The 22,521-nt window shown below is 44.3% G+C and overlaps 1 protein-coding gene across 2 annotated transcripts in view; it reads right to left on the bottom strand.

Annotated features, from left to right (window-relative positions):
* The window catches only part of ESRRG (estrogen related receptor gamma), a 682,819-nt gene extending 662,693 nt beyond the window's left edge, over nt 1-20,126 (bottom strand). Inside the window, exon 1 of one of the 2 annotated variants that reach the window (XM_081484976.1) lies at nt 19,955-20,126. The gene's annotated coding sequence lies outside the window, so the exon portion shown is untranslated. The remainder of the gene's footprint in view (nt 1-19,954) is intronic. The other variant, XM_081484983.1, reaches the window with a different exon arrangement.
* Between the last annotated feature and the right edge of the window lie 2,395 nt (nt 20,127-22,521).

The raw sequence follows: 22,521 nt of genomic DNA, 5'->3' as shown, positions 1-22,521 counted from the left end.
CCTTTGCTGTGCACCTGAAACTATCACAATATTGTTAATCAGCTATATACTCCAATATAAAATAAAAAGTTAAAAAAAAAAAGAATCTCTAGTCTTGGGTAGTTGTAGATAAATTAGAAAATCTGCAGTCTTACAAATGGGATATGCAGTTACTGTACAATCCTGGGCAAATCAATCCATTTAAGTTTCAATTTTCTTATCTATAAAATTGAGATGTCAAGAGTGCTTAGCTCAAAGAGCATTTAAAGTGCTTTAAATGCCATGTTGATGATAGTTATAATATAAATAATAATATAGAAATAGAGAGAAATTCATCATAGAGGTTAAAAGTACCGGCTTTGCAGTTTGTCATAAGTGGGTTCCAATCCAGATTCTGGTACAAAACAGCTTTGGAACCTCAAAAAGCTACATCACTTCTCTGAGTCTCAGGTGAGTTATATGTAAGATAGAGATAACAACTTCCTGGAATTTTGTGAGAATTAACGGAAGTTAAATGATTACAAAATTAAATGAAATTAAATATTCAGTTCCTGTGATATAGAAAACACTCAATAAATAGCTGGCTTTATTAACTTGTTAATAAATTTATTTCTAGGTCCAGTCTGGTAATTTTTCTTTGTCTTCACCAAACTAAATCATCTTAAGGTCTTTAACCTTCACTTAATGACAACTATGTCTTCAACTCCTCTGGATTATTTTTTGATATTTATATTACTTTTAGGCATATTTATAGAAATCAACTTCTAAAATAATTCAGCTTAAAAGGTTAAGTAGATGATGTACATTTAATATTTCACCGAAAAGTTCAAAATTATTTTCATTTCACCAAAAGTTGAGCTGACCTTACTTTCACAAATCTATCTTTGTCTCTATAAAGCCCACATCTTTAGCATCTTCCTAATGAAGCAAACAAGAAATTATTTAGCACTTACTATGTGCCAGATCCTGTTCAAAGCATTTCATCTACATTAGTGCTTTTAATTCTTCCAATTACCCACTGCAATAAGTATATTACTAACATCATCTTATACATGGGGAGATTGAGAAACAAAGAGTTACATTACTGAACTAACTTTATACCAGGCTTCCCAGGCAGCGATATTGGTAAAGAACATGCCTGCCAATGCAGGAGACCCAAGACGTGGGTTCGATCCCTGGGTAAGGAAGATCCTGTGGAGGAGGACATGACAACCCAGTTCGATATTCTTGCCTGGAGAATCCCATGGACAGAGGAACCTGGCAGGCTACAGCCCATAGGGTGGCAAAGAATAGGACACAACTGAAGTGACTTAGCGCGAAGCATTAGTTTATACCACTGGTAAATGGCTGAAGTAAGAAATGAACCCAGGAAGTCTGATTCTGGATCCTGGACTCCAAATCACTCTATTAAACTTCTTAATGCAAATACTGACAGTTCTAACAACTACGTTCAGCTTGACCATCTCTGTGGCCTGAAGATAATGGGTAACTGTCATATCTACCCTTTGTACTAGAGAGATCTAGCCTCAGAGTCTGCAGCTATGTGTAGTCAAATTTGCCAGTCATTAAAATCAATATGGTTGGGCCATCAGTCACATGATACTCAATTCCGATTCTCATCACTAAGATGGGCAAGAAGAAACTGAGTTCATTCAAGCCAACCACTCTCCCCTTTGCTCACATTAGGTAAGGGTGGTACCATCTTCCAAAGAGAAAGAAAGAATCACACCAAAAAAGCATACAAACTGGGAAAAAAACACACACTTTGGCCTCAATGATTTATATTATGTCATGGGATAAGACAGGCATGGGATCTTAGAAGTGTAGATTTCCAATGAAACAATAAGGGATGATTTCTCCAATTTCTGGATTACAGTAGAAAAATCTCACCCTGGTCTGGGTCAATGAAACTAAATGCACCATTCGTTATCGTGAACAAACTGAGTTCATACAAGGTCTTGCAGGAGTCAGTTTTAAGGGGCCCACACCCCCAGACACTTCACAGGGAACATAAAGTCTTAGCTTCGTTTCACCACAGAGGCTGTTTGTGTGGTTAGGATTAAATTCAGCAGATTCAAAATATTGTTCTGTCATTCTGACTCCAAGAAACAGTGAATATGCTTCAGATCCATGCTGTGAAAATAGCCCATTAATGGGCCATGTAAATGTCTGAATCTCACTCTAGATTTGCCCTAATGACTGAATGCTAACCTCCAAAATAAAATTAAAAGAGAGTGAAAAAATAAATAGGCCTGGTTACATTTCTTTTGTCTCTGCCAACCCTCCTTCTGTAGATTCATTCTAACTTCTTTTAGTTCTGCCACATAAAGACATAGTCCATTTCTGGAGCACGATCTCTGCGTTGTTCTTATAGCTTGACTGACTTTGATTTACTCAGGAGAGAATGTCCCTTGAATAAACATTATATGGTTTTTAAAATAATAGAAGCAGTATTTGAAACAAAGGTTGTGTTGAAAACTAGCTGTAAACTTAAGGTTTAATTATATTTTGTGTCATAATGTAACTTATTAGCCAGGATTTAAATTACTACAACTGAGCCTCAACTTATCTTTCTAGTATTTTCTTGCCCCTGTTACTGGCATGGGAGGAATTGTGTGAGCTTTGGAGTCAGTTAGATCATTTATTCACAAACATATATTGGGAAAATATTATGTGCAATTTACAATAATTGGTACTGAGGATATAAGAAGGAATAAGATGAAAACCATAATTCCAAAAAAAAAAAAAACCTGTACCCCAATGTTCATAGAAGCACTATTTACAAGAGCCAGGACATGAAAGCAATCTAAATGTCCATTAACAGAGGAATGGATAAAGAAGATGTGGTACATATATACAATGGAGTATTAATCAGCCATAAAAACGAACAAAATTGGGTCATTTGCAGAGACACGGGTGGACCTAGAGAATGTTATACAGAGTGAAGTAGTTAGAAAGAGAAACAAATACTGTATATTAACACATATAATGGAATCTAAAAATGGAATAGGTGATTTTACTTGCAAAGCAGAAATAAAGACACAGATGTAGGCAACAAATATATAGATACCAAGGGGGAAGGGAGTATGGGAGGAATTGGGAGACTGGGATTCACACATATACCCTATTGATACTATGTATGAAATAGGTAACTAATGAGAACATACTATATAGCACAGGGAACTCTACTTAATGCACTGTGGTGACCTGAATGGGAAGGAAGTCCAAAATGGAGGGGATATATGTATATATATGGCTAATTCACTTTGCTATGCAGTAGAAACTAACAACATTTTAAAGCAACTATATTCCAATAAAAATTAATTTAAAGAAAAAGAAGAGGAAGAAGGCGGAGGAGAGGAGAAGAAAAAATAAATGTTGTTCCATCCCTTTGAGAACCTAATGAGTGAATGTCACTCAGTCGTGTCCGACTCTTTGTGACCTCATGGACTATACAGTCCATGGAATTCTCCAGGCCAGAATACTGGAAAAGGTAGCCTTTCCCTTCTTCAGGGGATTTCCTAACCCAGGGATCGAACCCAGGTCTCCGCATTGCAGGCGGATTCTTTACCAGCTGAGCCTCAAGGAAAGCCCAAGAATACTGGAGTGGGTAGCCTTTCCCTTCTCCAGGGGATCTTCCTGACTCAGGAATCGAACTAGGGTCTCCTGAATTGCAGGAGGATTCTTTACCAACTGACCTATCAAAGAGAAGCACAAACAAAGGTAATTATAATGTAGTATATGTGAAGCAACAGGGCTTCCCAGGTGGCTCAGTAGTAAAGAATCAACCTGCAATGCAGGAGACACAGGAAACACAGGTTCAATTCCTAGATTGGGAAGATCCTCTGCAGAAGGGCAAGGCAACCCACTCCAGTATTCTTGCTTGGAGAATCCCATGGACAGAGGAGCCTGGCGGGCTATAGTCCATAGGGTCGCAAAGAGTTGGACACGACTGAAGTGAATGAACATGTGTGTGCACACGCGCGCACACACACGCGCGCGCAGCAACTGAAATATGCTGAATATCCAGTGAAATGATTCCTTGTAGATATCTCCAAGGCAGCTCACATTCAACCTCTCTCTGAGCTAGTTTTCTCCTAGTGTTCCTTTTCTCCATGACTAGCTTTATCCTCCATCCAGGAATATGGGGATCATTCTTCATATCTCCTTCTCTCTCATCTACTATCTCTAATCCTAAATATGAATTATTTCATCACCACTATCACAAACTTAATTCAATATACCATATCTCTAGCCTGAGCTAACAACTCTAGCATTATCCACTCAGCTGACCATCAAACTCACTCTTCTTATAGTGGCCAGAATGAATTCTTAAAAAAAACAAAAACAAAAAAAAACCTGACTATATCTTCTCTATCGCACATTAAATGACTTTCCATTCCACTTAAGGAGAAACCTCCTTAACAGGCTTATGAAGCTCTTCACAGTCTTGTCTCCACTTCCTTCTCCTGCCTCACCCTTTTCCTCATTTCCTAAACTAATGCCTACACTGTATGTGGTCTTTATTCAGTCCTTTCATATAACCTGATGGGGTTCAGGATGTGCTACTCCAAAACATGGTGTTCTGGCATGCTGAATATTTTAAGCTGAAGGAGTTTGAGAAAATGGCAGAAGCAGAAAGGTCCCTCTGACCTCCCTTCATCATCCTCTCCCCTGAAGTAGGTCTTCCTCATGTGAGAGGCACCCTTCCTACGCCCAGAGGGAAGGAACATCCTTGTCTTCAAGAGGGAGGGATACCAAGAAGAATCCAAACAAACACACCTTGCTAAGTTCTTCTTACTTATCTCACACTCTTTGCCCTCTCACACCTTCCCATGACTTTCCACTCTTCAGCAAGCCCAGTACAAAACCATTCAAGTCAGTTCGCACTTTTGGGTCTTCATTTCCTTAGGAAGGTTCCCATGTCACATAAAATTTACATTAAATAAGTGTGTGTGCTTTTCTCTTGTTAGTGTGTCTTTGTTTAATTTTCAGATCCATCCAAGGATAATAGTGTCAAGGGAAGCTTTTTTTCTCTCCTGCAATCCCAAATTTCCTCCTAACCTAAAGTGTTGATACATTGTGTAACCTCTGTCTACAACTGATTTTTCTTACCTAGCTAATTCACCTTTTGCTATTGTTGTTTATTCACTAAGTCACGTCAGACTCTTTGTAACCCCATGGACTGTAGCCCACCAGGTTCCTCTGTCCATGGAATTCTTCAGGCACGGACACTGGAGTGGGTTGCCATTTCTTCCTTTAGGGGATCTTCCCAACCCAGGGATCAAACCTGTGTCTCCTGCATTGGCAGGCAGATTCTTTACCTCTGAGCCACCAGGGAAGCCCCCTATGCTCCATTACTAAAGTTAAATTCTGCTACAATAGGCTGAGCAATATGTTCATTTTCCTTCTTCATAGCATTTGTCACAGTTGTAGTTTCCTTACGTTTGTTTGTGGGAATATTTGATTGATGTCCAACTCTGCCATTAGACTGTAAGCTTCACAAGGGCAGGAATCATACCTACTTCTGCTTCTCACATCCAATGTTTAACACAATGAGCCTGAAAGGGACAGATCGTCAATGAACAGAACATTTATTCATGGAATAAATGAAACATAATAAGGAAAGAGTGGAGAAGTGTCGGTATAATGTCACAGAAAAGGTGTCAGCTGTGTTGGGTCTTGAAAAATATATAATCATTCATTAGGCAGAAAGAGCAGATGAGCAGAGAGACAAAGAAATGAAACAAGCTGGCAGTGCTCAGTATAACCGAAGCTGTGGGGGTGATCTGTTTGGGGGAGAAGAACAGTCAAGTGTCAGAAATGAGGGTGGAGAGATTCAGGGACGAAGCCACAGAGGGCCTTTTGTGCACTGCAAAGTAATTTGGACTTTTGCCATGGGAAATCACTGAAGGGTTGTAAAAAGGGAGTAAAATGATCATCAGATTTGCATTTTCAAAAAATCACTCTCATGGTAGTGTGAAGGATGTCCTTGCTAGGTGGCTGTTGGAGACAGGGTGACCAATGAGGAGGCCATTCTACAAGTCTCCGTGAGAGATGCCGAAGGCACAGAGCAAGGTGGTAGAAAAGGATTAAGTGGAGTGGGCAGTTTCAAAAGATACTTAAGAGATGAGAACAACTAGCAATGGAGAGTAAAGTAAAAGAGTAAGTCAGAGTATAGTATATATCCCACCCTGGTCTCTGGGCCTCCGGGAGGGTAGCGTGATCATTAACCAAGTAAGAGAAAACAAGATACAAAGTCAATTTGGGTAGATGACTGAGTTTGTTTCTAAACTCAGTAGGATTTTTTCTTTTTTTTCTTTTCACATTTCTTAAGATTTTATTTATTTATTTTTGGCTGCACTGGGTCTTCATTGCTGCACTCAGCTTTCTCTAGTTATGCTTTAGGGGCTTTTCTTGTTGGGGAGCATGGGAGCACATGGGCTTCAGCAGTTGTGGCTCCCAGGTGCTAGAGCATTGCTCAGTAGCTGCAGCATGGGCTTCACTGCTCCACAGCATGTGGGATCTTCCCAGACCAGGAACTGAACCTGCGTCCCCTACATTGGCAGCTGGATTCTTAACCACTGGACCACCAAGGAACTCCAGGCCCAGTGGATTTAATATCTTGAGAGTCTTGTGTCAGAATGATTGGTGTCCTGCAAAATCCTCCTCCTCTTTCATCTGGTACTGTTTCAGCTGAGCACAAAACCAGCTACCAGTGACCACAGTGTTTAGCCGCCCTACATCCATGCGACCAAGTTCTTAATAATGGAAGAGGAGCCAAAGTGTGCAACCTCTGTCATTTGCTTTTAAAAAATTGCTTATGTTGCATTTCTTTTCAGAAAACCAGGAAGTGGGTTAACTTTAACCATGCCAATGAGACAACCCTTTAAAGGAGGGCAAGATGACACTAGGTAAAGAACCAAAGGCTCAGTAAAGCAGACAGGCCAGACAAGCATTCCACTAGAAAGGAAACTTACTCTAGGGGGAAAAAACTTACTTATTCATAGTATTCTAGGGGGAAAAATAACTTACTTAATCGATAGTATACTGGAGCCTTCTTTATGGCCTAAATAACATAGGCAGTAGGCAGCTACCTACACCAGTCTGGACCTTAACAAATGGAGGTCTAGGCCAACAATTGAGAACTGATAGCAGATAGTACTGCTATCTCTACTGATAGAGATAGTAGTTAAAGCCATGGGAATAATGGCTTCCCTGATGGTCCAGTGGTTAAGAACCTGTCTCACAATCCAGGGGACCCTGGTTTATCCCTGGTCAGGGAACTAAGATCTCACGTGCTGTGGGGCTGAGCCCACACACCCCAACTACTGAGCCCATGAGCCACAGCTAGAGAGAAGCCCAAACACCACAATAAAAGATTCTGCATGATGCAATGAAGATCCCACGTGCTGCAGCCAAATTAAAAAAATAATAATAAATGAATATTTAAACAACAGCAACGTGGGAATAGAATAAGAGAACACTCTTGAAGACACACTTGGGTTTGTAGTCCTGGCCCCATTTGTTATTTTTAAGTGATTTTGAGTAACTTACAGCTACGAGCCTGTGTTATATAAGCCTCTAATAATACCTGTATTAATGAAGGTAACCCTAGCTTCTATAAAAAATAAATCTCCACATCTCAGTAGCTGACTTATTCAAAGACATTTCTTTCCCATTTATGTGAAGTCCGGTTGCATGTTGAGTAGGATGCAGGCTCCTCCAGGCACTGGCTCTTCCTCCCCTAAGATCTTGAAGTCCTTTGTTTACAGCTTTTTTCTTTCTATAGTCCGTGATGGAAAGGGCACATGTGTTCCTAACCATGTCAGCCTGAAAGTTATATACACATCTCATTGTGGAGAACAATCATTTGGCCCCAACAAATGTGAAGGGACCTACGAAACATGGTACCCACCTTGGCAGTCACTTCCCAGCAGAAACACTATACAATGGAAATGGTACAGGAATTTTGGTGAACAGCAGCCTCAAAAGTGATCTGCCCTGCTTGCTGCAAGGATGAAAAGTGAAATTGGATGGATGATACACCTAACAGTGTATCACAGCTAAGAGGCCCTCAATAATGTTAAGTCTCACTTTTTCTTTTTTTAATATTTATTTACTTCTTTGGCTGCACCAGGTCTTAGTTGCCACATGTGAATTCTTTGTTGGAGCACGTGGATCTAGTTCCCTGACCAGGGACTGAACCCAGGACCCCTGCATTGGTAGTACAGAGTCTCAGCCACTGGACCAGCTGTGGTCCTATCTTTTTCTCTGTTGGTTTCCCCTCTTCCTCCATCCTAAATACACTTCTTTGGTGTCTCAAATATGCCTTACATGTTCCCATTTCTGTGTCTTTATTCATATTCTTGCCTTATATACAAAACTCTTCTCTTTACTGCTCCACCAAATCAACTTCCACCTATTTTTAAAGACCAACCTTACAGCAATTTTCCTGGAGTCAGCTCCTCCTAATTCTTCATGGCCAGATTAAATGCCTTTGAACCACCATCACCATGCTTAAAACTCTTCATGGAGCACCTACCAGATAGCTGTATGATATCATAGCAATGTCTGTTTTTACCCTTCCTGACTAGCTCCCAGCCTAAGCTGTAACCTCCCTGAAGATAGCAATTGCATTTAACTCCTCTTACTCAAAGTGATTAAAAGAGTAAACTAAATTTAGACTTTAAGTTCAAGACATCAACACTTAAGAGATCTGATATCCCCTCACAAAGAATGAAAAGGTGAACATTTATTCAGGCAACTCTGGAAAAAGTGGGGCAGAGGAGTCTGTCTTAAGTTTTTATATACTCAGGTGATGACGATCTGAATTATTGAGAAATTGTTCCATTTCTTTATTTTATTTTGTATATCTGTGAGGAAGTATGTGTGGTAATATGGAACAAAGCATGTACTTAACAATAAAGCAACATACCTTTCAATATTATGATAGCTAAGAAAAACAAACAATTCTGAAGAGGTTTCTTTAAGGACTCTCCACATGCATGAATCGAGGTGGTGATGTGGCAATTCTCTGGGTAATTTGATAAATGTCAACATCCAAACTATTTAAATCCATCCATCAGGTGAACTCACCCCTGTGAGTTATCTGAGCCAAGCCACTTTGTTCTTTTTAGATAGAGCAACTGTCTGAGAAAAAGAAGAACAAGAGAAAACAAAAAACCAAAGCCAGGAGTAATTTGACTTAGGCAGGCCACTGAAAAGGCCTATGTTTTCCTTTTCCCAACAACTATCTTGATATAAGTGGGCAATGCATAGAAAGGAGGTCTTTTGCAGCAAATTAATCTGATTATATGCAGCGAGTCAAAGGCTAGATGGCCCTCCAGTGCTATCCAGACTTCTGTCTAGGTAGGAGAGTGGCACGTGGTCTCCATTAATGTGACTCTTCCCACACCCAATGCTCCAAAATGGCCTCTGAAAAACTAGAATCTCTTCTTCTGCCTTCACCATTCCCAAGCTGAGAGACAAGGGACACATCCAGGGATCACCCCATGTTCAAATCCACACCCCAGCCACCTATGAAGATGGCCCAAAGCTGATCTGAATCCCTGGATGCTAGTTCTTTGGCCAAAGTCGGCTCATTGCTTATCCCAGTGCTCACTAGGCTATCAGAACATTACTACCCTGGGGACTAGACGTGCAGTGGGATTCCACTTCTACAATACACTCCCTGTCTCTATCAGTGCCACAGATTTGAGCCTTGTAAGGATACAGAATCTCACCACAATGTGTAGGAAGAGTGTGACCCAGAAGGTGTTTCATGGAGCACTAGACCTAGGAGGTAACCTCCACCTGAAGGATGCTGTAATAAGCCTGGAAAACACCACATTCAACAATCCTGTCTTAGATATTCATAGCACATATCAGGTACATGGAAGGCTCTGAAGTGTACCTGCTTCTGAAATAATCTGTAAAATCTACTATTTTACAAATTTGTCTACTAAGAAAACTTTGGGGGCAAAGCATCTCTACCATCTTTCCTCAATAGATGGGGTTCCATAAGGTCAGGGTTCCTTCACTGTTGACATAGCACTTCACAGAGTACTCGACATTTTAGTAAATATTTGCTGATTGAATGACTATCCTGTAGAAGTAGGATCCTACAGAACATATTTTATAAGACAAAGTGATTTTAAAAAATCACACTTCTGTGGAATACTTCTAATAAGAACAACCTTCCCAAACGGGAAGATCTCTTTGACTCTCTTATTTAAATCATGCGATTCTCCAGGCAAGAATACTGGAGGGGGCTGCCATTTCCTACTCCAGGAGATCTTCCCAGGGATCGAACCTCTGTCTCTTGGGTCTCCTGTACTGGAAGGCGGGTTCTTTACTAGAGTTACCTGGGAAGCCCACATAGAATACTTCCAATAAGAACAACCTCCCCAAACAGGAAGATCTCTTTGAATCTCTTATTTAAAACCCAATTTGTGGGGCAACTATCAAGAGCACACTAGCATTTACTGTCTGTGGTCAGATTTCTTTTTTTTTCTCCCTCAACCATCTTAGTGTCAAACTGACCTCACCAGGGGCTTCACTGGTGGTCCAGTGGTTAAGACTTTGCCTTCCAATGCAGGGGGTGCCGGTTCGATCCCTGGTTGGGGATCCCATATGCCTCATGGCCAAAAAAACAGAACATAAACAACAGAAGCAATATTGTAACAAATTCAATGAAGACTTCAGAAACAGGCCACATTAAAAAAAAAGAACACCTTAAAAAAAATTTGACCTAACCAAATATTTCAACATTTTTAGTCTACAGACCAGTTAAGCCTAATGTTAACTGTATATAAATATATTGAAGGGACCATTAACAATTCTGGGGCCTGGGGATTCACTATTTCTAGAGCAAGGCCGAGGATTCTACATTTTATACAAAGGTCCTAGGTCATCCTGAGGGGGTTCCAGTGAAACACACTCTCAGAAATGCTGATCAAGAGACATGGAAGAGGAAGCCTTGATTTGGCAGCAGAAGCCTGGGTTTGAGGCCCAAATCTGCAGCCCTACTACTTGTGTGGTTGTGGGCAGTCATCTCTAAGCCTCACTGTCCTCCCTATGGGGTTCATAGTATGTCTCTTACCTTTCCACCCACCTTGTAACACTGAAAGCCAGCAGGTACTCCACATACACTGCACACTGAATTAGCAAGTTCACCATCATTCTATAGGATTCAGTAAACTAATCACAGCAAGATTTCAACACGGAAAGGGTTTCTGCTGATTATTTAAAAGCAAATAAAACAGGGAAGGACCAATAGTGCTGTATGCCTCCATGTCAGCCCGCCTGGCAAACTTCCACAGAACATTTGACTCACACTTGTGGACCCAACATGGGTCAAATCATGGTGAAAGCTCAGCTGTGTGACACTGACCACAGTGCACTGAATGTTAAAACACCTCCTCTACTTGGTCCCAGACCTCTGAAAAATGGCCTCTTCACTCTTAAGTTGGCAAATGGCTAGAATAAAACTCTTTGGTTAGTATCTACATGTTTACAAGAGGAATGTTCTTGCTTATCAAGTGTCCTCATGAATAACAACTAACCATTGCTCAAAAATTAGGATGCAATGGAATATATGCAATATTAACATAGTACTTGGCATCTTTAATTCTCTTTCCATCCAGAAGATTCTTTTGGAGCCTGTAGCACTCAGGGCAATTGCTATGAATACTGCTCAACTATACTGAGTTGAGTCAGTATGAGTCAATCTTTTGAAAACACAGGAAATAGAGTTGATTGTTTCCCAACTTTGTGGCATATTCTGAAGCCTACTTTTTGGAGTAGATCTGATATGCTTTTTACCTTTTGTGTATAAAATAATGAAACAAATTCTGTCATAACTGAAAGATCTCTGCCTAAAAGACTAATGATTAAAGATTTCTAATTGATGGGATTTTTTTTTTTTTTTTTTTAATTTCGTACATGGTGGCTCAGTGGTAAAGAATCCACTTTCTATGCAGGAGACACAGGAGACTTGGGTTTAATCCCTGGGTCAGGAAGATCCCCTGGAGAAGGGAATTGCAAACAACTCCAGTATTCTTGTCTGGAAAATCCCGTGGACAGAGGAGCCTGGCGGGCTATAATCCATAGGGTCTCAAAGAGTCAGACGTGACTGAAGCTACTTAGCACACACACACACACATATTAATTTATATTATTCTCTGTGGATGTGTTGGATTTTCTTTTGATTTTAAACTTCTTAATTTTAAAAGGGCTTGTTCCTCTACTTGAGTACTCAGTGGGTACCCAACCAATCTCTTTGGCTCATGGGATCTGTAGTTAATGATAGTAGCAAGAGAACTTTGCAAAATTAAATCCATGCCAAGATGTTTATCTGCTATATTTATTATTGCCTTCCTGTTTACTATTTTGGTTCTGATCTATTTTCCTTGCTTGGGGCTCATGTTAGCAGGAACAGTGTGAATGATTACAGGACTCACGTAGGCAAACAAATGAATGAATCAAGACAAGTTGGGTGAACCCATCAAAAGATAGCAGACACAACTGGACTCCTGCTGATGGCTGCCAGGAAAGAATGCAATATTGCAGCCCCAGCATTCCTAAACCTTCCAACATCTCAAGAGAAGTCTGACAAAGTATAGGTATTCAATAAATACTGAGTAAATCAATGAAGGCAGAGACTCCAATTTTCATTTGAAATCTCAAAGTTTTAAATTAAGCAACATGATACAGTCTAAAGAACACAGACTCTGGAGCCAGACTATCTGGGTTCAAAAACCAATCTCTGTTACTTGTCAACTGTATAATCTTGGGCAAGTTATATAAAATTTCCATGCTTCACTTTTCTCATTTATAAAATGAGGGGAAATAGTACCTACCTTGTGGGGTTGTTTGAGGACTTAATTTTTTAATTGTGTGTTAAGTCTTCGGATGACACTTGGTATATTTTAAGTGCTACACAAACAAGGAAACACACACTAGAACTTCAAAATGCTTTATCATTTTAATATGTATTATTCTGTTTTTCCCCACCATACCTGGGGGGCGAAGATGTTACTCTGCAGAGGAGGAACCTGAGTGTCCCTCAGAGTCCTTCATGGCTGTTTAGGATAACAGCAACACCTGTGGATCATGCAAGCACTCCGTGCATGGACATTTAGAAAGAGTCCAGCGGTTTGCCCAATACGTTATTCCATAAAATGGCAGATGTCAGAATCCAGTCCAAAACTTTTGAGGGACAGAATCAGAGATGTGTCTATCAATGTTCACCACAAGCCTGCTTCCTTCATAACTAACAATGAAATTAAATGAAGAGCTGGTTCAAATCAGTTAATTATCTCAAAACCATCAATTTGAGAGAACAGGCGAAGCCTGTACACTCAACAATGTCCATTTATACTCTTCCTCTTTTGTTAATTTGTGTTTTTAAAGTGCTTTGCGATAATTTAGTTTCTCCCATCTATGACTCCAAGACCTTTCTCCTGGGAACTTTACAAGTATATTACCTGACTATACAGCCTGCGTGTGGCTGTGTGTTAGAAATTGCTGGGTTAGAAACACCCTGGCAACATTTTCTTTGATCTTCCTGGTTGTTGTTGGTTTAAGGCAGATCCTGAATGTTATTTAAACAGTGGAGACTATTTGAAATTTCTTGGTAGATGAATTTGATAATGATAATTAAAAAAAAAAAAACTACTGTCATCTAAAGATAAAAGATCTCATTCATCAGGCCTTGAATAACCCAGTACTTCTTCAAAGGAAAAGGTCAATGGAGCCACAGCTGTTTCCTTTACTTGTACAGTGGTAACTTTACACACTCCTTGATAATCTACATTTGGTAAAGTTGCTCTCTCGCATTACAGGACAGTTTTCTTTTTTTTTTTTTTAAGGATTTATCATTTAATTTTTTTTTGGTCCTGTGTTCAGTCTGTTTCCCCCTGAATGAAGAATGTATCTGTTGTTTAAAATAACTTCTACTAAACTGGACTTTATCAAAACTAAAAACTCTTATGAACTGCAGGGCATACCAAAAAGGTGAAAAACAACCCAGAGAATGGGATGAAAGATAAATATTTGTAAATCATATGTGTGCTAAGGATCTAATACTCAAAATATATAAAAACTCTTACAGTTCAACAACAAAAAGACAAACAGGGAAGCAATTTAAAAGGAAGCAAAGACAATGAATAGATATTTATCCAAAGAAGATATTCAAATGGCCAATAAGCACATGCAAAGATACTCAGCACCATTAGTCATTAGGGAAATGCAAATCAAAATCCCAGTGAGGTAACACTTACACTCACTAGGATGGCTATGATGTTTTCAAATGGAAAATAAAATAAATGCTGGCCAAGATGTGGAGAAGTTGGAATTGTCAGACATTTTTAATAGGATTGTAAAATTGTATAGCCACTGTGGAAAGCAGCATGGTGATTCCTCAGAAAGTTAAACACAGAGTTAGGATATGACCAGCAAAGATCTGAAAACATAGGTTAAAGGAAGATTCTGAATATTATTTAAACAGAAAAGACTATTTGAAATTTCTTGGTAGATGAATTTGATCATGATAGCTAGGGAAAAAAAGACTGAATGGGTTCAAACGAATTTTGTAATGAATGTTCATAGCAGCATTGTTCATAATAGCCAAATGGTAGAAACAACCCAAATGTCCACCAACACAATGTGGTATATCCTTAAAATCAGATATTATTCAGCCATAAAGAGGAATGAAGGACTGACACATGCTGCAACGCGGCTGAACTTGGAAACTACTAGGTAAAGTGAATGAAGCTAGACACGAAAGGCCAAATATTAAATAATTCGGTTATAAAATGTCCAGAACAGGCAGATCCACAGAGACAGAAAGGCAGCTCAGTGACTGCCAAGGGTGGGGAGGAGGAGAGAAGGGGAGAGACTGCTTAATGAATACACAGTTTCCTTTTGGGGTGACGAAAATGTTCTAGAGTTAAACGGTGGCAATGTATCGTGAATGTAGTAAAAAGCCTTTATGTTGTATGCTTTATAACAATAAAAAGTGTTGGATTTTACAGCATCTGAAATTTTACTTCATTTAAAAAAAAAAAAATACCGGCTTGAATCTCCAGTACGTAAAGCAAGAGCTTCTTTATCCCTACAAAGTTACTTCATACATCACCCAAACAGTGTTTAAAAGTGAAATACTGTATCTAGAAGATCAGTGGCTGGCAAGGGCTATTTCCTGTATTTCACTGGGCCATTTGTCATTAACACTTGTGCTCTTGAACGGTATCATCAGTTTACCATTGAAAAATCAGCTTTCCCAATGCTACATTTCCACTTCCAAATGTTTCCTGTCAATAGTTTAGCCAATTTAGCCAGCACCTATTAATGAACATATGTGGGGACCTTCTGTCTTCAAAATTACATTAAAATGTTTAATTCAAAATAACAGAATATTGATGACTCCGGTAAGAAGAGTGATATGATTTATCATAAGTCAGTAATTTGAATCTTTCCTTAATTTACACAAGATAAATAGAAACCAATGACATATCTGATAGAAAAAAATAGAGTCTGGAGAAAAACTAATCATTCAGTAAGCCTTCCTGAAAAAAAAGATATATATTTATTTTATAAAGATACATATACAATATTTATAATACATATATTTGCTCCCTGAAAGAAACCTTTTTAACTATCAAAATGTTAACAATAAAACAGAGATTATATAAATGGGTCAGTTGAATGTTATATGCTCCAAACTTAATTTTTCTGAGCTGCAAACTTTCAGGTCAACTACCTTATACAAGGGGAAATGTGGAAAGAATTTTGAAGTTGGAAAAAAAAATCTCCTTTGACTCAATACTTGTGAAACAGTTGATGGTAGATGCCCTTAGATCAGAGGATATAGCTGTAAACAAGCATGACAAAGTTACACGGAAAGTTCTGCAACTAAATCTATCTATCAATGAATTTCAAAGGTACAATTTCCTGAAATCATGTTAAATACCTGAGCCATGACTTTTTAAATCTCTAAGAAAATTTCTACATAAAAAGCCATGTTTATCATTTGTGACATGTCTATTTAAATGTTAACATGACTGGGTTTATTGCAAACAGGCAGAAGGAAAAATAAAAGCAAGTATTTACATAATTTGGGTTTTAAAAAAGTCCCTCACTTTCATCTTCAGGTAAGTATCTCTTTCAGGTGAAAGCAAAAGCGGTTTTAGCCAGAACTGCCTGGAGAAATGCAGAAGGAATAATCCTGTCTCATAGAAGCTAAACATATCTGGTTTGTGTACTGTTATTGTAAGGAAATTTGAGAAATAACAGAAACTGAAACCAACTGTTGAAGGTGAACAAGAACTCGATGAAAAGAAAGGCTTATATTTCATGTCAAAATCAAGTGAGATGGGAGAGTGCACAGAAGACTTTACAGGCAGCACATATATTCAATGGTCAAATTCTGAAAAGCCTTGATCAGAATATACATCTGAACACGTGGCCACACCAGTTGCAGAAATGAAGAATCCTATTTCTTCACTTAAGAGAGAAAAAGAAAGTTAAACTGGTGAAACCTAACAGGAAAGCAAGGAGTTAATGGAACTTTCTTGGCAAGTCACTTAGATCTTCTCTGGATTCTCCTTAAGCTCTCTTTCCACTGACATTTCAGACCTCAGTTTTGTGCTCAGAGACGTGCAAATTTATAATTGGCTGAAACCTTGAGAGGACAAAACTCAGCTCTTCTAAGTGTTCACGTCTTCATAAGAGCAGTCTCTATAAAGGAGAACACATAAGCTAGGAATTCCTAAAATAGCTTAGGAATGGCTGGAGCCCTGGGATAACTGATCCAGGAAAGATTGGAGATGAGCATAGGGAGAGGAATTGCTCCAGTTTTCAGGAAAAGTGACCACTGCCTACATCCTTCCACACACACCCAGCAGAGTCACAGGTCTACCTGAGGAAGGGGGTGGGGTGGAGGGAGCTGGGGGGCGGGGGGCGGGGGAGGGCGGGGCTGAAGTTCCTCCCAACCTCCAGTTTTAGGCCCCAGATGACCCAGTAGAGCAGCTCAGGGCACCATGAAAAGGACTGTCAGGTGTTTATGCTCTGATTATCCATAAAACGGTTACCACCGTTTACAACCATGATCTAAGGTCATCTAAGAATGGCAAAGCCTGTTTGCAGGTAGGCACAGGTGGCCTTCTCTGCCACCCCCTCCCCCACAGTTTCTCTCTCATCACTTCTCAGGGTTTATAGATCACTGATCTGAAGAATTTGTAAGAGGAAACTCTCCTGTCCTCCCTCTTTCCAGGGTTCCTTGAAATCATGAGCTGTTTGGAGAGAGTGGGATTTCTTCCTCCGTGCAACTAAGATCATTTGGACACTAACAGGCCTCCCTGTTACCTGCCCTCACCTCCTTCCATATACACAAAGTTTATTCTCTTCTTTTGTCTGGATGTCGGAAGGTCCTTTTCACTCAACTGAGGAAGAGAACTTGGGTCTTTCCTATCTAGACTTCCACCTGAAGGTAAATCCCCAGGAGCCTGGAGGCACCGAAACAGAGGCAGAGTGCAGAAGGTCAGGGATGGAAAAGAATCTGCAGTCAGAAGGGAGAACTGGAAAGATCCGGGGTGAATCGCAGCGCAGAGAACTGAGGCAGAGCTCAGGACAAGTTTATTTTGCTTCATTGAGCTCCCCAAAGCTCCCAAGTTCTAAAATTCCTTCAGAGATGGGGTGGGGTGGGGTGGGAAGCCCAATTAATTCTCAAAATTCCTAAAGACGAAATTATCTGGGCAAGCACTCCTCTCCCACCAGAGCGTGGCACTTTGCGCGCCCCTGCGGGGGACTCAGATGCTGTGCCAAAGTAGACTCGCGGAGAGGGCGCGCTGGGCCTTCTCCGTCTTTGATCAGCTCCTGAGCTAAGCGTGTCGTGTCGTCCAGCGCTGGGGACGGGGAATTTGCATGTGGTTAAGGGTTGGGCGCTGAGGAAGCGGAGAAGCGTGTCAGTCAAAGCGCGGGCTGACGCGAGTCCACTAGGCGGCCAAGGTCAAAGAACTTGGGGTGGGGGTCTGGAGGTGGATGCTCTTGGGCTAACGCCAAGGCTCTTGAAACATCGCGCTCTTTTCCAAGGAGATAAGGAGGAATACAGCTAACTAGAGACCACACCTTCCCTTTTATCTCGTCTTTTCTCTCTCATTTCCTTTTAATTTCCATCTTTCTTACTTTTGATCTGTTTTTCTTCCTTTTAGGACTTAAGAAAAGCTTCCCCAAACCTGTGCCAGGGGATCTGAGTGGCACTACTGTCGGCTAATGGGGCGGAGGAAGAGAGAATGAGACATCGCACCCCCAGCCCCCGAATTCCAACATTTACAGATCCCCGCCGCTTAATGTCCGGCTATAAAGTTGTAATAAATTTGCCATCTACCCATAACCCCACATGCAGCCTAGAGATAGCAGAAGAAACTGCCTCTGATTTTAACTTGGCGGTCGAGTTTCTGAAAGCTCTTTTGGGTCGGCCGGGGTGAGAATCCGGGCAGCTCCGGGCCAGTCAGGGGTGGCCCCCGTCCCGTCTGAACCAGATCGTCCTTGCGGAGTGAGCCCAGGAGTGAAGCAGGGACCGACTGGAACCGGAAACAGACCTCACTCCCGTTTCTGTGCCGGGAACCCTGAGTGCACACACTTTGGAAAGTCGGGTTCCCCCTGTGGCACTGCCTTAGACCGGGGCTGGGTCTTCGCTCCCCACCACTCTGTCCACAGACAGACTGAGCGCCCTGAGGGAGCGGCCACAGGGGGATTCGGGGACATCCACCATGAGAGGAGAATTCGGTGATGGGGAAGAAATGCATCAGCCGGAGCCAGAGCCCTGAGCGCGCCACAGGCGAGGCCGCAGTTCTTCCCTCGCTGATTCTTAACTCCTCCCCACCTCCGCGCTGGCGCTCTTATCTCCAGCCAAACGGATTCTAGCCCCAGGTTATTTTCAGTCCTAACATTCTCCACCCCCCCTCCCAAATGCCGCGCCTGGGCTCTGAGAGGGAAAGGGTGGTTTGAACTGCCCTGCGCGAGTCTCATGGCCGCCGCCGCGCGCCTACGGCAGAGCCGGCCTGGTCGCGGCCCCGAGCGCACAGCCCTTCCCCGAACCACGCGCGCGTCTGGCGCTCCTCTCGCCCCGGGCTCGGGGTACATCTCCAGCCTGCCCTGCTCCCTGCTCCCCGCCCCCCTCGATTTCTAGGTTCTAAAGCACCGAAGCATCGTCTAAGGCGTTGGCAGGTACAAAGAGGAGACAAGGTCAAGGCCCGCGGACCTCCGCGATCCCCAGGCTTGCGCCCTTGCTGTCTCCGCAAGAGAGTCTTGTCCACAGCCGAGGAGGGGAAGGGTGTCGCAGACCCCAATTCTATCTTAAATTAAGGATTTGACGCTGTTTCCCGACTACCCTCCGCCAGCGCTCACATTTTCCCCTTCTTTCCGCCCGGCGCGGTTCCTAGATTTTAAGACATCTTGTCCCCCCCTATCGCAGAGGGATGGTTCCCAACCGAGAAGCTTCACGAGCACTGCCTTCCCATCCTGAGGTCGGTCGGTGCCAAGACAAGAGGAAAGGTCTCGCGATCAACGCGCCTCGCCCACCCCTACCCTCCGCCCCCCGCCCCAGCTACCGGGCGCGCTCCGGTACGCGCCTCCCTCCCGCAGACCCAGAGAGTTTCCTTCGGTAGGAAACACACGCGCCCAACCCACCCCGCCTCCCGCGTAAAGGCCAGTCGCCTCTGTATTTCTGTGTGTGCCCAAACTCAGCTGGAAGTTGAAAGCAGGGGCGCCAGAGAAACGCGGAAATAAAAGAATGAGAAGCGAGAAATCAAAGGGGGGGGAGGAGGAAGAAGGAAGCAGCTGGAGGTCGCACCGGCAGAGGCGGAGGCCAGACCCCTGGGGGCTCCGGCGCGGAGGCCCCTGCGGCCGCGCCACCCCCGCGGCCGTCCGCCAGCCCGCGCGCGCCGAGCCGGGTCAGGCGCGGACTCACTTGGTGGAACTGCAGAGCCGCTCTCTCAACTACAGCGAGTGGGTGGTTTCGGGGCTGCTCCCCGCGTCCTGCTCCGGGGCTGCCCGCGGTGTGAGGGCAGAAACAAAACCAAACCGATCACGGGACACGGTCGAGACGGGCCGCCCGGCGCCGCGAGGACCTCTCTCACTTTGCAAAGGAAGCGGGCGCGGGGATTCGGGCTGCCGGGTGTAGCCTATAAATAGCGAACTTTTAGACAGAATCAACTGACAAATGAGAGTAGCGTGCGGAAATTTGTGCCGGATTCCCCTTCCCCGGGATGACCCTCCCTCCCTACCAATCCCTCCCCCCACCCAGCCACTCTGCTGGCAGGATTTGGGAGGGGGACAGATGAGGGGGGTGGAATGTAGTTTTACTCCGATTTCCAGTAGTTTTGTTATTTTTGCCAGGAGAGGGGTACTTTTGCCTCCCCCCCAGACCCCAGCGAGGCGCTAGAGGCACCAACTGGGAAGGGCAAAGGCCCGAAGAGCAAGGATCCTAAGAGCTGGCTGGAGAAGCGAGAAGGGGGAAGGGAGCACGGAGCCGGGTTTCCCCTGGGATCACGGGAGCGACGGAAGGAAGGCGGGAAACTGGCAAGATTGGGGGTTTTCTTGAGACGCCAGGACGAGAATTTAGGTAACCCTGTGTTTGGAGGGAACGGCGATAGGATGAGTGCCGAAGGCACAAAGGAGTTCCCAGCCTGTAGGTTTCCATCCCCGAAGGCCACAGAAACTCTCCAGGGATACCAAGAACCCTTCCCCCCCCCCCGCCGCAAGTTCACGACCCCTCGGCCGCAAGCCGCCGGGGTTAAGCAGGCGTTGCCCCGGGGTCACGTCCTCACTAGCCGAGGGCCGCAAGCTCCCGGGAAGCGCGCCCGGCCCGCTGGCGCCCGGGGGTGGTCCTCGTTAGCTCCCCGGGGGCCGGCCGCCTTTCGCCGAGCCCGCGCACATCGGCCGACCGAAGAGACTCCCAGTGACTGTGCGTCCTGACTGCCACTCGCCGCCCACCCACCCCCTTTCCTTGAGCCAGGGCCAGATTGCGAACGGTGATTTGGGTTAGTACGATTTTCATTTTTATTCCAGGTGCTTTCTCAAAAATAAACCCCTCCGGGGACGACAGACGTTAGCTCTCCACTCCAAACTCGCCAGTTCAAGAGGCTGCCTAGCTGAATTTATCCTGGAGGTCTCAACACCAACCACAGCCCATAGGATAGTTAATAGGGCTGGGTGCGGGGTGGTGGGGAAATTGAGGACGCCGCAGGGGAGGGTCTGCAGGTGGAAAGGATGCTCTTTGGAGGCTCCACATTCAACACAAGGCCTGCAGAGGAGGGGGCCAAGACCATCCGAAGGGCCTAAAAGCGGCCTCAGGGCTGAGGGGCGCGGGGGGCGGAGGAAAAGGGGATCAGGAGAGCGGCGGTGATCTTTCTTTTGGCTCCCTATCCCCGCCCAGTACCACCGTCCGTCCCAGTAAACAGAACTGTCTCACGTCTACCCCGACCGCCTGGAGAAAACCGAAGGGGGATCCCCCACGCGGTTGGGGGAAGAGGGCGTTGCTACCCGGACCCCGCTTCGCCTAATACCACTTCTTGCCGGTTACCTCCCGCCTGCACGGAAAAGTTATTTCGCCTTATCCCAGAATCCAGACGAGTTTGGAAGGAGAGGGGCAATGGAGAGGTGCTAAGACGATTCCGGCGGCCGCTCTCTCCGCGGGGTGCCCCCACCGCACCCCCCCCCCCGACTCCACGCAGGCGAGTGAGGGCGGCGTTCGGAACCACCCGAAGCCCGCGCTGCTCTGGCGCTCGCCAGAGGGTTGCGCTTCCCTCGCTGCCCCGAGGGTCACGAGCCCGCGGGGGGAGAGTGGCCCCTCTGCCCCGGTCCAGAGCCAGCTTACGGGTGTTCCTAGACGGGAGTTGGACGGGGCCCGAACGGCCCGGGCCACTCGCGCCTGGTTTGCGTTCCCCTGGCTACGTACCTGCCCCGGCCCTCCAGCTCGGACGGCTGACCCCGCTGCGGAGCCGGGACCCGGAGCCTGCGCCTCCAGCGGGCCCGCCCCCGCCCTCTCCCGAGCGCCCTCGTTCCCCCGGACGCTGGGCCAGACGTGGGGCGGTCTCTCGCGGGCCATTGGCTTGGGCCGCTGTTCCGAGCCGGCTTTGAGGATTTCCCCAGGCTTTGGGGCCCCCTTTGTGGACTGGCGAGAGAGGGGCCAGGCCAGCGACTCACCTTTGACCCCACCCACCACTCCTCGCATCCCTCAAGTTCCCCTCCATCCGTCCCCTGGAGCCCAAGGCTTTGAAACCGTAGTGACTCCGCAAAGAAAGCGGGTGAGAACCTCCTTGTGGGTCGATCATGGAAGTCAAATGGGTGTTTGCGGCGTTTCTCGAAGGTTGTGGGTGTTCGTGCAAGGGGAACGGGCCCTATGGGGACAGAAAAGATAGACGTACAGACAGCATGCGGGTGGCTGTTTTCAGCGCGAAGTTCACGTCTATTGTTTCCTGCCTCGGGAAAAGCTGCCTAGTGTGATAGATCTGTTTAGATCCCATCACTGGAAGA

The sequence above is a fragment of the Giraffa tippelskirchi genome, chromosome 5 (genome assembly GCF_054371585.1).
Source record: "Giraffa tippelskirchi isolate mGirTip1 chromosome 5, T2T-mGirTip1v1.2.pri, whole genome shotgun sequence".
NCBI lineage: Eukaryota > Metazoa > Chordata > Mammalia > Artiodactyla > Giraffidae > Giraffa > Giraffa tippelskirchi.
Note: the sequence above shows the minus strand (reverse complement) of the source record. Positions and strands in the feature narration are given on the sequence as shown.